Below are 8,028 nucleotides of genomic sequence, written 5' to 3'. Positions count from 1 at the left end.
ATATATTTCCAAATCAGGATGATTAGTGGCTTGGAAGGGGTACTTGTGTGTGGTGGTGTTCTCATGTTTCAAAAGGGGTTAAACCGAAATGGTTCTTTTTCCTTTGCTTGTTTTTACTTCAATCTCCTGGGGCATTTCTGTTGTGGAGAGGAGGGTATGCTCACATTCCAGTGCAGAAATGCTGATTCTCAGTGGCGTAAATTGAAACTTGCATTCAGTTTAATGACCTCCAGTCATATGTTGAGGTGCTGCATTTTATACACTAGAAACACTACATGTCAGTTATAATGTTCTTGTGGCACCAGCCTACTTTTATAGTTTATTTTTAAAAACCCATGGAAGAAAGGATGTTGTATCCAGCAAAGATAAATATACTCTGCACTTCGCAAAATGACCAAAAGCAAAAATAGCTTCGAAAAGCAGACAGATGACCTATTGTTATTTGAAATAAAAATTGCCATCTTTTCCAATCTGCAGTCTGATTAACTAATTTGTTTTAAATTCACTAAGAATCTTCCCTGACAGTGGTCGCTGTGAGTACTCTGAATGTGTTGAAAGATCCTTCATTGGGATCTTTGTGATAATATTGCAGTCAAGGGTTTAAAAAGATTATGCAGTTCTGGATGAAGGTTTGCTTGCTGAGCTGGAAGGCCTGGTTGATGTTGATGGCCAAGGTAACACTGACTACACTATTAGAAGAACCAAAGAAGCATACCCCAAACACTACCAACTTCATCAGCAAGGACAATATCGCTAAACTAGTGGGACCTATACCTTACCATCCACTTGGCCTTCAACAACAAAACCTATAGACAAACCAATGGAACACCCATGGGATCTCCTATATCAAGGTTCTTAGCAGAGGCAGTAATGCAGAGACTCGAACAAACAACTGTGCCAACCATCCAGGCCAAACTTTGGGTCTGCTACATGAATGACACCTTTGTCATCGCTAAACGAAACAAATTGGAAGAAACCTTCAAGACCATCAATAATATCCTTACTGGCATAAAATTCACTAAAGAGAGGAGGAAAACAACAAAAAACCGCCATTCCTCGATGTCGCAGTAGAGTGAACAGCCAATAGGGAACTTCAAACCAGCATCTGCAGGAAAACAACACCTACAGACCAAATGCTGAAATACAGAAGCAATCATCCCAACACCCACAAACGAATCTGCATTAGAACATTATTTCAATGAGCCATCACATGCTGCAACGCAGAGGAACTACGCAGAGTAGAGGAAAATCATCTATACAGTCTATTCGAAAAGAACGGGTACCCAATAAACAGTCCACCAATTTCTCAGCAACAAACTCAACAAGCAGACAAAACACTTCCAGAAACCTAGCCACTCTCTCCTACATCAAAGACTTCAGAAATGACTGCCAGACGACTCAGACCCCTTGGCATCATGGTAGTCCACCAACACACCAAACAGCAGCTAATGAATTTGAAAGACCCTATACAGACAACAAGTAAAATGGATGTCAGTTACAAAATACCTTGCAAGAACTGTAACAAATACTACATTGGATAAACAGGCAGAAAACTAGCTACCAGGGCACATGAACATCAACTAGCCACAAAAAAGACATGACCCACTCTCACTAGTATCCTTGCATACAGATGAGGAAGGACACCACTTCGACTGGGACAACACATCCATCCTCGGACAAGCCAAACACAGACACGCATGAGAATTCCTAGAAGCATGGCATTCCAACCGGAACACGCTCAGCAAACACATTGACTTGGATTCCATTTTCCACTCCCTGAGTAAAAGAACAGGAAATGATATCACCGGAAATGACATCGGCACATGAAATGATGTCACCAACCCAAGGGAACCTAAACAAATAGGTAGAAAGTGGGCCATACCACTAGTGCTTCATCCGGAGGCTTACTGATGATGTTACTTAGTATGGTGACGAAACGCCTGAAAATGAACCTTTCAGCTCAGTGAGCAAGCCTACGCCCAGAATCTCAATTTCAGCTACAAATCTTCTCAAACCTCATAGATTATGCAGTTTTGAAACATTAAAGACCAGCAAAATACTGCAAATGCTGGAGATCTAAGATAAAAATAGAAAATACTGGAAAATCTCAACAGGTCCGATAGCACCTGTGGACAGAAAAACAGACAAGCAGTTTTATTGTTCAGAGTCCAATATAACTCTGGCGTTGAAGGGGCTGCAAAATGCTTTTTCAGCTGTTGACAAAGGGGTGAAAGGAGCAAGTGGAGCAGATGGTGAGGGTGCTCAGAACGAAAGGCAAAGGATGGTAATAGAGGAGAGACACATCTTATCTTTTTGAAGTTTGTATTCAGCCTCCCAAGTATGTTAAATGCCTTAATATAGAACAACCTCGTTTATCTGAAAGTTAATTATCCGATTTTTCAGATTATCTGAACAAGTTCTCAAGGTACTGTAAGACTGTTGTCAGTTTTCTGAACTGTTGTCAGTTATCCGAACAAAATACTCCTCGTCTCTTTCAGATAATCGAGGTTGTCTTGTACTGGTTTAATACTTATCAGATTGTGGATATTTCTCGTTGTTACAAGTTATTTCTTGGAGGAATTTTTGCTTTTTTCTCCAGTTTACTTTAATGATCTCTGGTTAGATTATCTTGCTATAATTAAAAGCAATATTTGATATTCATTCTATAAATCATTTCAAGTCTCATGTATTTTGATGTGATCTCACTTAACCATTTTTTTCAAGGCTTTAACTATTATTATACCACAGGTTGTTCACCTTGCATGTCACATATTCATGTTGCTTTTGACTTCGATGCTTGTACTTTTCTCCTGTAGCATAACCACAGCTGTTGCCAGTAATCAAAGTGCACCTTTAAAGAAGCTGAAGATCAAACCAAATTATTTCCCGAACTGTGGACAGGGGTGAAATACCAGCATCAAGGCAAATGGAACCAGCTCATGGATTTAAGGTGGATGGAATATTCCAATTAGCCCACAGGCAAAATTGGGAGTAGAAACAAATTGTGCTAGTCCTATAGTAGGACAATTTTGAACTGCTTTATTGAATTTAAAAAAAGGAACAAGTTTCAAATCATGTCCTTCTGCATATTCTGTTCGAATTGCTATTTGGTGAGCACTTTCTGCAAAGTATATGCTTGCGGATATTTTTGAATGAACAGAAGATTAGACTTTGCCGTGATGCTATTTACAGCTGGAGCAGTATCCAATTTTCCTGAAAGAGTTGTCATTTAAGTGAGGTACCAAAAGATTATTCAAGTCCTGTGGAACTTCATCCAGCTCAAGTAAGGGTAAATAAATTGCACTTGAAAATCACAGGCAAAATGTTGTAACAGTTAAGTCTTCAATTTCATTTAGACAATGATGTAGTAGTATTTCCCTACTAAATTTTGCAATAAATAGGGTCAGTTAGATGGCATTAGTCGTATAGTTCTCAATGAACTTGAGATAAGGTGGCTGATGCCGTTGCTGAGTTCATAGATTAAAATTGATTGTAATTGCCTGATTTAAGATATGTATGGTACATTATAGTGCGTTTTGGAAATAATCAGGAGTTGATCTAAGCTTCTGCATAAAAGTCCTGATTCACAGATGTGGAAATAGTGATGAAAGATGTATGGGTTTTGAGTTACATATGTTTAAGTTGGACATTATCTCTGCTGCACCCTATCAATAATACTAAGTTTCTCATATAATTTCAGAGCGCTGACATCAAAACTCGTGCAGGCCTCTGTTGGAATAAATACATGCCGTGGTGGAGCAGTATGGAATCGGTAAGCACTGCTGTGAATTCTGTTCTTGTCCAACTATTGATGCCTGCAATTTTACCACAGTATATAGAATGAAATTGATAATCAGCTTTGAAAAGCCTTTATAATTTGTTGCAAAAATATCAGTTTTAAAATTCCAGTAATAGTCTTGAAATGATGAAGGTTATTTGTTTACCCAAAGTGATCCAACCCCACAAGTTCCTGCAAATAATTTGGTGGATCTCTGAATTCTGTTTGGCATTGGTAGCTTCTAGTGCTAAGCATTTAATGAGTATTTCCCTTTAACCTATGTGGACTTTTAACATTGCATTCTGCAAATGTCTGTTTTAAATATCAAGTTGAGATTCCCATGAAAGAGCTGAACAACTCCTCTCGCCCCAGCCCTCTAAAAAAAAACGGTAGATTAGATTAGATTAGATTACTTACAGTGTAGAAACAGGCCCTTCGGCCCAACAAGTCCACACCGCCCCGCCGAAGTGCAACCCACCCACACATTTACCCCTTAGCTAACACTATGGGCAATTTAGCATGGCCAATTCACCTGACCTGCACATCTTTGGATTGTGGGAGGAAACCGGAGCAGGTTTAATGAAAAATCTGGCGGTTGATGTTACTTAAGTGAATTGAATGTACCTGATCATTATAGCTTAGTTGAATGGAGAGAAGCCACTGCTAAATGTAGGAAATTAGCAAGTAGTATAGTCTCTGTTGGAGCGAGGAGAACCCTGATTTACTTTTGAGAGCAGCACACGTGCTCTCGAGATTCACATCTTGGATGACTTGTTTCAATTCCAGTTCAATTGAGTTCTGAGGTGATTGAGTCACCTACCCTCGACCTTGACTTCATGTGGGGCTGATAGTCTTCAAGGGGTAAGTAGATGATCTGTTTGAAAGTTTGCATGCTCCCTTTGTCTCGACTATCATGACTTTTTTTAAAAAAAAAAATCGTTTGAGGTGTGAGCCCCATTTGCTCAACCATCATTTATTACCCAGCTCTCCTTGTCCTGGAGAAAGTCCTAGTGAGCTATTTGAACCACAATAGTCCTTGGGGTTTTGCCAGACTGGGTTCTTTTTTTTTTCTGAGATTCTTACACACTTAATGCAACTGCAAACTCCAACTTCTGTGAACAATGAAAATTTTATTACGCACAGTACAGTACAAGCTTTCTGGAGAAACTCCATGGCTTGCGAAGCCATGTCAAGGGATCTCTAAACAAAGGGAACCGTCTGTCCTTTATACAAAAACTTTACATCACAGTCAGTGATGCCCACAAGACAAACCCCCACTCACTTCCCCACAGTCGTTGTCCCTCAAGACACAATGCAGTGACCACATCATTTCCAGAAACAATATAGTGTAAATCATCCCTTATTGGTCAAATCTGTTGTAAATCTTTTTTTTAACTATAGGGAATATTAAAATCCCAACTGCAATGTTCTTATTGATTTTGAATAGGAGATGATGACAATGTAAAGTATCTCTGAATAATAGGAGATGGCCATGTAAATGGCTCTGAATGGTAAAAGATGGGAATGTAAATTCCTTAGATTCTACCTGTAAGACAGAGACATCCCACCATAGCCCCAGGATATCCAATTTCCTTCAGGTCAGCAGAGCAAATGAACCGTTTAATATCTCACACCCACAGTGCTGTTAAGAGGAAAGTTCCTGTATTTTTACCCAGTGAAAATAAAGGAACAGTGATGTACTTACAAGTCAGGATGTTCAGTTGCTTGAAGGGGAACATTTCATTTACATCTTTTGATAAAGAACAGTACCATATTTGAAAAATAACAATTTGAGGTGAAGCATTTATTGAAGACTCCTCAGCTTCACTTGAATTGATAAACGTTTTTGTTGTCAAGCTGCTCCTCATAGCCTGGTTTCTTGGACAATAGCAATATTGATAGACCTGTTCTGCATAAGTTGACATCATAAAATCTTCAGTTGTAGGGTGTTCTGAAATTATATTTTGAAGAAAAATAAAAGACCAAGGCAGGCATTGTGTTTGCATGCTTGAATATCATTTTTAGTTTTGTCACCTGTGTAATGTTCCATAATATAGAAAGAGACCAATGCATTAATGACACCCTTAATTTAATATTAACCTTCATTATTTCAGACTTTTTTTTGACAGTTTGAAAAATAAATTACCATTACTTTTCTGAAAGGTCTCAAGGCGATTAAATAACCTGGACCAGATGGACTACACCCCAGAGTTGGTATGAGAAGACTGTAGAGGCATTGGTGGTGATCTTTCAGGAATCACTGGGGTCAGGGAGGGGCTCAGAACAGAGAGTTAATGTATTTTATTAAATAGAATATGGGCTTCGACTATTTTCAAAGTAGGGAAAAGCTTTGGAAATCTGATGCATAAAGGGATTTGGAAGTCCCAGTTCAGCATTCTCTTAAGGTTAACATAAAAATTCAGTTGGCAGTTAGGAAGGCAAATGCGATGTGAGTGTTCATTTCAAGAGAGCTAGAATACAAGAGCAGAAGTGTATGACTGAGGCTGTATAAAGCTCAGGTCAGATCACATTTGGAATATTGAGAGCAGTTTTGGGCCCCAAGTCTAAGGAAGGATGTCCAAGTATTGGAGGGGATCCAAAGGAGCTTTACAAGAATGATCCTGGTGGTGAAGGGGGTTGTCGTACGTGGAGCAGTTGAGTTCTTGGTCAAACTGAATAGAGTTTAGAAGGATATGTCGGTGGGTGGGGGGGGAAGGGATCTGGTTGAAACTTACAGGATACTGAGGGACCTGGATACCGTGTAATGTGAACACGTTGTTTTTGCTAGTGTGAAAGACTAGGACCCGAGCGCACAGCCTCATTGAAGGCCCAACTGTTTAGAACTGAAGTGAGGAAGAATTTCTTCAGCCAGAGGGTGGTGAATCTGTGGAACTCATTGCTGAACGCTATGGGTAACTTAGCATGGCCACCTAACTTGCATATCTTTGGACTGTTGGAAGAAACCGGAGCAATGGGTGGAAACCCACCCAGACACTGAGGGAGCGTGCAAACTCCATGCAGACAGTTGCCCGAGGAGTTGAGCCCGAGTCCCTAATGCTGTGAGGCAGCAGTGCTAACTATTGTGCCACCCTTTGTTTGAAGTTCATCAGTCATAGCAAGCTACAAGAGTAAACAATACATTTCTTCAGTTGTATGGCAACTTGGTAAGACCTTGCATAGAATATTGCATGCAGATTTAGTTCCCTTGCATAAGGAAAAGTATACTTGACACAGAAGAAATCCAACTGTAGTTCACCAAACTAAATCCTGGGATGTTGATACAATAAGCTTCAATCTGCAATTTGAGAGTGAGAGGGTACAGTCGGAAGTGACAGTTACTTCTGTTGAATAAAGGGAACTATGGAGCTGTGAGGGAGGAACTGGCCAAAGTTCAATGGTGCAATACCTTAGCAGGGATGACCGTGGAGGAACAATGGCGGATATTTCTGTGTATAATGCAGAAGTTGCAGGATCAGTTCATTCCTAAAAGGAAGAAAGATCCCAGGAGGAGGCATGGGTGGCCGTGGCTGACGAGGGAAGTAAAGAAACATATAAAGTTAAAAGAGAAAAAGTATAACATAGCTAAGATAAGTGGGAAACTGAAGACTGGGAAGCTTTTAAAGAGCAACAGAGGATTACTAAGAAGGAAATACACAGAGGAAAAATGAGGTACGAAGGTAAACTGGCCAAGAATATTAAGGAGGATAGTAAAAACTTTTTTAGGTATGTGCAAGGCAAAAAAATGGTTAGGACAAAAATTGGGCCCTTGAAGACAGAAACAGGGGAATATATTACGAGGAACAAAGAAATGGCAGAGGAATTAAATGGGAACTTCAGAGCTGTGTTCACTGGGGAAGACACAGCAATCTCCCTGAGGTAACAGTGGCTAAAGGACCTGAACTTAAGGGAATTTAAATTTGCCAGTATTTGGTGTTGGAGAGACTGTTAGGCCTGAAGGTTGATAAGTCTCCGGGGCCTGATGGCCTGCATCCCAGGGTACTGAAGGAGGTGACTCGGGAAATCGTGGATGCGTTGGTGATTATTTTCCAGAGTTCAATAGATTCGGGGTCGGTTCCTGAGGATTGGAGGATGGCTAATGTTATACCACTTTTTAAGAAAGGTGGGAGAGAGAAAGCAGGAAATTATAGACCAGTTAGTCTGACCTCAGTGGTGGGAAAGATGCTGGAGTCTATTATAAAGGATGAAATTACGACACATCTGATAGTAGTAACAGGATAGGTCAGAGGCAG

At 40.1% G+C, this 8,028-nt stretch overlaps 1 protein-coding gene and 1 long non-coding RNA gene across 4 annotated transcripts in view; one reads left to right on the top strand and one right to left on the bottom strand.

The window, feature by feature from the left end:
• The first annotated feature begins 3,675 nt into the window (after positions 1 to 3,675).
• ankrd11 (ankyrin repeat domain 11) overlaps positions 3,676 to 8,028 on the top strand; it is a 164,582-nt gene continuing 160,229 nt past the window's right edge. For 2 of the 3 annotated variants that reach the window (XM_043706780.1, XM_043706783.1), the window contains exon 1: positions 3,676 to 3,772. The gene's annotated coding sequence lies outside the window, so the exon portion shown is untranslated. The remainder of the gene's footprint in view (positions 3,773 to 8,028) is intronic. The other variant, XM_043706782.1, reaches the window with a different exon arrangement.
• The window catches only part of LOC122558332, a 46,829-nt gene continuing 44,368 nt past the window's right edge, over positions 5,568 to 8,028 (bottom strand). The window contains exon 2 of the long non-coding RNA XR_006314101.1: positions 5,568 to 5,729. This is a non-coding gene — a long non-coding RNA (uncharacterized LOC122558332). The remainder of the gene's footprint in view (positions 5,730 to 8,028) is intronic.

Source organism: Chiloscyllium plagiosum, chromosome 17 (genome assembly GCF_004010195.1).
Source record: "Chiloscyllium plagiosum isolate BGI_BamShark_2017 chromosome 17, ASM401019v2, whole genome shotgun sequence".
In the NCBI taxonomy this organism is placed as follows: domain Eukaryota; kingdom Metazoa; phylum Chordata; class Chondrichthyes; order Orectolobiformes; family Hemiscylliidae; genus Chiloscyllium; species Chiloscyllium plagiosum.
The sequence above is the reverse complement of the archived record's forward strand: the minus strand, read 5'-3'. Positions and strand labels throughout refer to the sequence as shown.